General features: G+C 40.0%; 1 protein-coding gene across 3 annotated transcripts in view; it reads left to right on the top strand.

The window, feature by feature from the left end:
- Window positions 1-5955: 5955 nt before the first annotated feature.
- The window catches only part of LOC143711087 (uncharacterized), a 307737-nt gene continuing 305575 nt past the window's right edge, over window positions 5956-8117 (top strand). The window contains exon 1 of one of the 3 annotated variants that reach the window (XM_077202390.1): window positions 5956-6175. The gene's annotated coding sequence lies outside the window, so the exon portion shown is untranslated. The remainder of the gene's footprint in view (window positions 6176-8117) is intronic. The other 2 variants (XM_077202393.1, XM_077202391.1) reach the window with 2 other exon arrangements.

The raw sequence follows: 8117 nt of genomic DNA, 5'->3' as shown, positions 1-8117 counted from the left end.
CGTGATGCATTATTATTATGCTAGTTAAAAAAATATTATCATGCAGTAACTTACAATATTGCTCTGAGTTTGTGCGTGTGACTGATTCATGCACATACATGTCAGTCATCATGGCATCGCACGTCAAGTTCGTAAAGACCTTTATTCAGTCCATTTTAAAAACAGATTTTGGCCGCCTCTCAATTTCTCAAATGGGTTAGGCTAAACCAAAGATATTACCTCAGAAGTTCAAGTAAATGCACTAGAAATCCGCGCTCATTCAAGGGTGTGCATCTATTGCGTGGATGGAGAGAAAGCACTGACACCTGCAGGATTTCATCTCACGGTACTTTTTATTTAACACTAAAAAGTTAAATAAGCATATCTGTTCCGTGAGAGCAACGGTACCGCATAACGAGTGTAGCCTGTATATCTATAGAAATCTAAAAACTCAAAAAAGCAATGAAATTGTCAGACATCCATTAGTGCATGCGAGGAAAATGCTGAGGTTCTTCGTGAACACCGGACTAAACTCAGGGCAATGGAGAGGAAATGGCGCAAATCAAAAGATACATATGACCTGAGTATGTACCAATCTCTGCTCTCTTCCTTTTCTGCTGATGTTCACGCCGCAAAATCTTCATATTTCCACAACAAGATCAACACCGCCTCTAACACACGAACACTTTTCAAGACATTCAACTCTCTCCTCTGTCCACCTCCACCACCACCCACCTCCTCGATAACTGCTGATGATTTTGCTAACTTCTTCACTAACAAAACAACAACCATTAGCAGTCAGTTCTCTCCTCCACACACACAGGAACCTAGGCCAACCCCTCCCACAGCCAATAACCTACTCTCCTCCTTCTCTCCACTAACCGAGGAAGAAGTATCTAAACTTCTCCTCTCCAGTCATCCTACCACCTGCCCTCTTGACCCCATCCCCTCACACCTTCTACAAGCCATCACTCCCACACTTCTACCAGCACTCACACACATCATCAACTCATCCTTCCATACTGGCATTTTTCCTACAGCATTTAAGCAGGCTCGGGTAACCCCACTGCTTAAAAAACCAACATTAAACACATCACTTCTAGAGAATTACAGACCTGTCTCTCTCCTACCATTCATTGCAAAAACACTTGAACGAGTTGCTTTCAACCAAGTATCATCTTTTCTGTCTCTGAACAACCAGCTGGATGTTAACCAATCTGGCTTCAAGAAAGGGCATTCGACCGAGACCGCATTACTTTCAGTCCCAGAAGCCCTGCGGATCACTAAAGCTGCTTCCAAATCATCAGTTCTCATTCTCCTAGACCTGTCTGCTGCCTTCGACACTGTGAATCATCAGATCCTTCTGTCCACCCTCTCATCACTGGGCATCACTGGAACTTCCCTCCACTGATTTGAGTCCTATCTCACAGGTAGGTCATTCAGGGTCGCATGGAGAGGCGAGATATCCAAAGCTCATCGACTGACCACAGGGGTTCCCCAGGGGTCAGTCCTTGGACCCCTCCTCTTCTCCATTTACACCACATCACTGGGACCCATCATACAGGCACATGGTTTCTCTTACCACTGCTATGCTGATGACATCCAGCTCTACCTCTCATTTCAACCAGACGATCCCACAGTAGCTGCACGTATCTCTAGCTGTCTGGCGGACATCTCGGCATGGAAGAAGGAACATCACCTGCAGCCCAATCTGGCAAAGACTGAGCTTCTCGTCCTCCCTGCCTATCCGTCTCTACAGCACGACTTCACTATCCAGCTAGACTCATCCTAAATCACCCCATCAAGGTCAGTCAGAAATCTTGGAGTAATCTTTGATGACCAGCTAACCTTCACAGACCACATTTCAAAGACAGCTCGATCATGCAGGTTTGCAATGCACAACATCAGGAAGATCAGGCCTTTCCTAACTGAGCATGCAACACAACTTCTTGTCCAGGCCCTGGTTATTTCTAGGCTTGATTACTGCAATGCTCTTCTAGCTGGTCTTCCATCATGTGCAACTAAACCCTTACAAATGATCCAGAATGCTGCTGCTCGTCTTGTCTTCAACGAGCCCAAAAGAGCTCACGTCACTCCACTGTTCATCTCTCTGCATTGGCTACCACTCGCTGCTCGAATCAAGTTCAAGGCGCTGACACTTGCTTACAGATTGTCCACCGGCTCAGCTCCCTCCTACTTTCACTCGCTCCTAAGGGTCTACATCCCTACCAGAAGCCTACGATCGGCCAAGGAGCGACGGCTCGTGGTGCCTTCACAGCGAGGCACAAAATCACTGTCCAGAACATTCTCATTCACGGTTCCATGCTGGTGGAATGACCTACCCACCCTCGTCCGGAATGCAGAATCCCTGACAGCATTCAAAAGACAACTGAAAACTCATCTCTTCCGTGAGCAAGTAACATAGAAGAAAAAAGAAAAAAAAAATTTTTCTTGAAATCTTTGCTTGTCTGGTTTATGCTACTCTGAGCAATGTTTGAACTTTGTATTCTGAGCACTTCTTGCGTTGTTTTTGCCTTTCCATGATGACTCGCTTGGTTTAATCCTCAAATGTAAGTCGCTTTGGATAAAAGCGTCTGCTAAATGACTAAATGTAAATGTAAATGTAAAAATGAAAACAACTGGAAATACAGCGCTGCGGTGGTTCTCTCCATACTCGACAACGACGGAATCCAACGGAGTGGGCGAAGGTATAATGCGTGTAGTAAATTGAAAGGCTTAGTATAATTTAAATGGATGAGTTGTAAAAAAATTCACCCCCCTCACAGTTGCCATGAAGGGCAAAATTAGCTATATAGACCAAAACCACTTTTTGCTCCAGGCTGTAAACATATTGTTTTCTGCTGTAAAGTTGGGCAGTTTAACATGGGGGAGATACAGATTTGACTCACTTTTGCAAACCTGCCTCAAGCGGCCAGTCGATGAATTGCAGTTTAATTCACTTCCGTGTTGGTTTCAAGAGAGAGACGGGGAGGTTGCCGCTTGGTATAGCCTCAAGGGTGTAATCCATCAGCCGGAAACTGAAGCTTCCCTGGGGCCGCCATTGTAGCAGAACTTAACCTGCTGTTAGCATTCCATTGATGCCCATTCATTTTGGCGACACTTTGACAGCGAAGACTCTTTACATCTGAGGCGTCCGAAGACTTCATTAGTCCATTATTTATTTCTTAAGAAACACGACAATTTATAAAAGGCTCCATTACTTTTTATCTTACATTATGGCCCCGTAGAAGCCGTTTTTGTAAAAATAGGCTAACGATTGCGTCATAACTACGCGACTTTCTGTCGCACAATAGAGACATTACCGTATAGACAGGAGGAGAAGCTCGCAGGCAATCTTTTACTGTCTATGAGGCAATCGGGGGGACATAGATGCATAAAGTCAAGGAGAAACCCATAGATAGAGAGTCCATAAAAGCAACGGGACAAAATATTTCAACAACGTTTTTGAGGAATTAGGTGATTCAGATTTGTCTTGGCACAGCTACTAGAAGATTTACAACTGTCAGACTGTCGTCACGCTCAGTTTGAGTCTGCGCAGTCGCTCAGCCATCAGGCAGGAAGTGCAATAATCGGGCTTCAGTCTTCTCCATTGAAATCAATGGGGTCGCTGTGTCCATTTCTTTTACTGTCTATGGGTAGCCTGCGTCCAGAGATGGATAGATGGATCGTTTGCTTCTGTCTGGTTAGCGATGCGGCCCCCAGCTAACCAATCCTGCTTCAGACTGATGTTGGCACCCCCCACTCAATTAGCATACAGGCGCAAGGAAAAAATAAATGTGGAAATGTGGAAATACAGAAATAAATAAATGTAGAAATGTGGAAATACAGAGATAAATAAATGTAGAAATGTGGAAATACAGAAATAAATAAATGTAGAAATAAATAAATAAATACATAAATGTAGAAATAAATGTATAAATACAGAAATAAATACATATATAAATGCATAAATAAATAAATAATGTAAAAATACAGAAATAGCCATTTATATTACCAAAATGTATTTATTTTCACTATATTTCTGCATTTATTTATTTATTTCTACTTTTATTTATTTATTTATTTATTTTTCCTTTTGTCATTTTTAGTCCTTTAGACATGTATCATTTTTAACACATCTCTTTTTAGATTTTGGCTGGTACTACCAAACTAGGCAGTTTTTAGGTTAGAGGCCAGTCTAAAAACAGCATTGCCATCACCCATTGGCAGTAGGATGATTGGATGAAGATTGGGCCGATGTATTTGTCATACATATGAATATTGTTTGTGCCTATGCAAATTAGGACATATTCAATAAGTGTGGAGCTCATGTGCATATTCAAATTCATTTAAAAAGAAACTTGTTATACAAAAAAAGTTACTTTTCATGTATACTTTCACTGTGTAAAGTTTTATTGTGGTTAGGAGTAAAGGAAAAAAATTAGCCTATTTGGGTGTATTTTGGGCATATTTGATTAGTGAATAGCTCATTTGCATATTTAAAATTCATTTTCAAAGAAACTTGTAATAAAAATTTTTTAAAAAAATACTTTTCATGGGTACTTTCATTGTTTAAAGTTTGATAGGAGTAAAGGAAAAAAAAGCCCCATTGGGGTGTATTGTTGCCTGGCCTTATTGGCGCACATCTCGGATTGATGAGAATTTAACATATTTCCTCAACTAAGATTTCTTAGGACTTTTAGTATGTTGTTCTGGACACCTCATAGAAATTATCTAAGCTGCAAAAAATTATTTTACAATTAGTCTGTCATAAAATGCTACTTTGCCTGGACTATAGCGAATCACAGCACACTGGGCCAAGCTGACCAATCAGAGCCCGTTGTGTATTTCTGAAGGCGAGGCTTCTTATAACCAGGAAATCATCAGACCGTTTTACGAGGAGGGACACCGCGTGTAGAATAAAAGTATATTATTTGAAACATAATGCGCTTTTCAAAAAAAAAAAATTAAATGAAGCATGAACACATGTAAGACTGCACCCCATAAACACAAGCAAGCCTTCGAAAAAAGCCAATCAACCCTTTAACAGCTGCTGAAAAGAACCAATAATGGAATAATGGATAATAGGATCAAAAAACAGTTGAAGGAGAATTAGCATTTAGTTATCTGACTCCAATATAAGTAATGTGCCATTTATTTTGATTAATATTCATTGTATTCTATTTTTACATATTTTTGTTAAGGACTTTTATTTTGGTGTTTAGTCCTCAGAGGAAGAGGATGGATCTAAAGATCCAAGAACAGGGATTACAGGAATAGGAGTGCATATTCCAGAGTTTAAAATACCAATATCTAAACGATTAACATCTGAATGATTAATATATATATATATATATATATATATATATATATATATATATATATATATATATATATGTATATGCTGTTGAAATGGTCGCTATTATAATAAGATTAACATGGGAGGAGGAGGTAAAGCCAGACAAAATAGTGATATGCTCTGACTCTATTTTCATTATTATGCTGAATACAAAGGGAGTAGAAGTTGGATTCTGTTGGGTGCCAGCGCATGTAGGAGTAGCTGGTAATGAGTCTGCTGATGAATTAGCAAAAAAAAAAAGGCTTTAAAAAGGGAAGAAATAGATTTTAATGTTCCATTAAGTAAAAGTGAAGTTAAATCTATTATTAAGGAAAATATTATTAAAGAGTGGCAGGAAAAAAGGAATACAGATAATAAGGGGGGGGGGGGTTCAGTCTGGAGAAGCTGAACACGCAGCGCCAGGTGGGCTATGGGAGATGGAATGAGATGGAGCATCAAATAACTAGATAAGGATGGATATGTGAGAAAGAAGCAAAGAAAATAATAATAATAAGGAGATTTTGATCATAAGAAATCATGACTGCATAACAGCAAAGGTAGGTGGCGATGTGCACTAAGAATGCAACGCGCCAAAAACTGAAGAAGAAGAATACACAACGGGCTCTGGTTGGTCAGCTTAACCCAGTGTGATTCGCTAACCGCCTAGTTCACGCTGTCCGTAAACGTCACGCCCGTTACCATAACAGCTGCATCTGCTCCGATGTAGCCTATTATAAACACAGGCGTCAATATTGCCTTATCAATTTCAGGCCGAATCAGATTTAGGGAATATTAGTGGAGAGGAATCGAGCAGAACTTGTGCACGAACGGCTGTTACTTACAGGACGTTTCAGAAAGGTATGTTTTTTTGTGTAGATGTCTCATACTTTTTATATACGCTGTTATTTATAAATGCTACTCCTGCATTGCATACAATCAATCGTTCCACCTCATAATATTACAATCCTCGAAGGGATTATTTGATCAGCACTCACTCACACTCACACACACACACACACACACACACACACTCACACTCTCTCTCTCTCTCTCTCTTTCTCGCACACACACACACTGCACCATAATTCAAAGTTCGCTGGTGGGATTAAAATTAATATGTGTTTGAAAACAACGTTGCTCCAACACATAAAACGATATAAGTTAACGTTAGTGATGGAAAACACATCAACAAAGGCAAAGAATAAAACGCGCTTACGGGTTGTGCCCCATAAACAACAGCTTCTGTTTTTAAAGTGGGAACTGCTCCATCTTTCAGGACAAACTTTTTTTGTGAATCTGTTGTGAACTCGCTTAGATCCACATTATGACTCTAAAAATGCAGCGACTCTTCCTTTTCTTAATGGATGTGTATCTGTATATCTACTACTAGCCCTGCGTGAATTGGAAGAATTATTTTATGCCGTGTTTCAGACTTATCCCTTAACACAAAATGAACAAATGCACACAGTGACTAGAGTATTTGTATTATCTGGCATACATTTGCCAGTAATATAGTATTTCGCCACAGCTACAAACCCGTAACACTAAACTGAAAAGGGTAGTTTAGTTTAGAGCTACTTGTGGTCCCGGCCAACCCAACACTTCATCACAACTTCTCCATTCAGCTTGGCTCGTCATCCATAACGCCACCAAGGTCAGCTAGGAACCTTGGGGTTGTAATTGATGATCAGTTGAAATTCACAGACCACATTGCTAGAACTGCCCGGTCCTGCAGATTTGCCTTGCACAACATTAGGAGGATCAGGCCCTTCCTTACAGAGCATGCTACACAACTCCTTGTCCAAGCACTTGTTTTATCCAGACTGGACTATTGTAATGCTCTCCTGGCTGGTCTTCCAGCTTGCTCCGTCAAACCTCTACAACTGATCCAGATGCTGCAGCCAGAGTGGTCTTTAATGAGCCAAAGAGAGCACACGTCACTCCTCTCCTCACTACATTGCACTGGTTGCCAGTTGCCGCTCGCATTAAATTCAAGGCACAGACGTTTGCCTACAGAACAACCCATGGCACTGCTCCCTCTTACCTAAACTCATTACTTCAGACTTACGTGCCATCCAGAAACTTGCGCTCTGCTAGCGAATGTCGTCTTGTGGTACCATCTCAAAGAGGCACAAAATCTCTTTCTCAGACCTTTACCATGACTGTTCCCTGTTGGTGGAATGATCTGCCAAACTCAACCAGAGCTTCTGAGTCAGTAGCCACTTTCAAGAAACTGCTGAAGACGTATCTTTTTCGGCAGCACTTGATTCAGTAGTACTAACACTTTCTCTTCTCTTCTATAAAAAAAAAAAAAAATGCACTAAAGTTAAACTGAGAGGGGTTATAGCACTTGCGTATTGTTGTCCTACTGTTAGTTTAACTGCTTCTATTCTCATTTGTAAGTCGCTTTGGATAAAAGCGTCTGCTAAATGAATAAATATAAATGTAGTTTAGCAATAACTGTATAAGAAACGGCTCAACAAATACATCTAGGAATATAAAAACGTATATATGAATAATATTAAAAAATATATATCTTGTTAAAAACTTAATGTCCAGAAACAATTTTGTTAAATAAAAGGCATGTCAGTTTTTAAATACAAAAGTACAAAAGAAAGTGCAGCAGTATCTTATACTCAATCTAAGTAGTCCTTTAAAAACACTAGGCTAAGTGCAGGCACAGTGAAATAAGAGACTTTGAGTAATAGAGTACACAAATATACCTCAACTGAACAAGTTACGATTCAACAAGAGCAGTATTAAACACAAAATATACATGTATCAAGTAACTCAGTAATTT

This window comes from Siphateles boraxobius, unplaced genomic scaffold (genome assembly GCF_051911475.1).
Source record: "Siphateles boraxobius isolate OS27281-9 unplaced genomic scaffold, OSU_SipBor_1 49, whole genome shotgun sequence".
NCBI lineage: Eukaryota > Metazoa > Chordata > Actinopteri > Cypriniformes > Leuciscidae > Siphateles > Siphateles boraxobius.
Note: the sequence above shows the minus strand (reverse complement) of the source record. Positions and strands in the feature narration are given on the sequence as shown.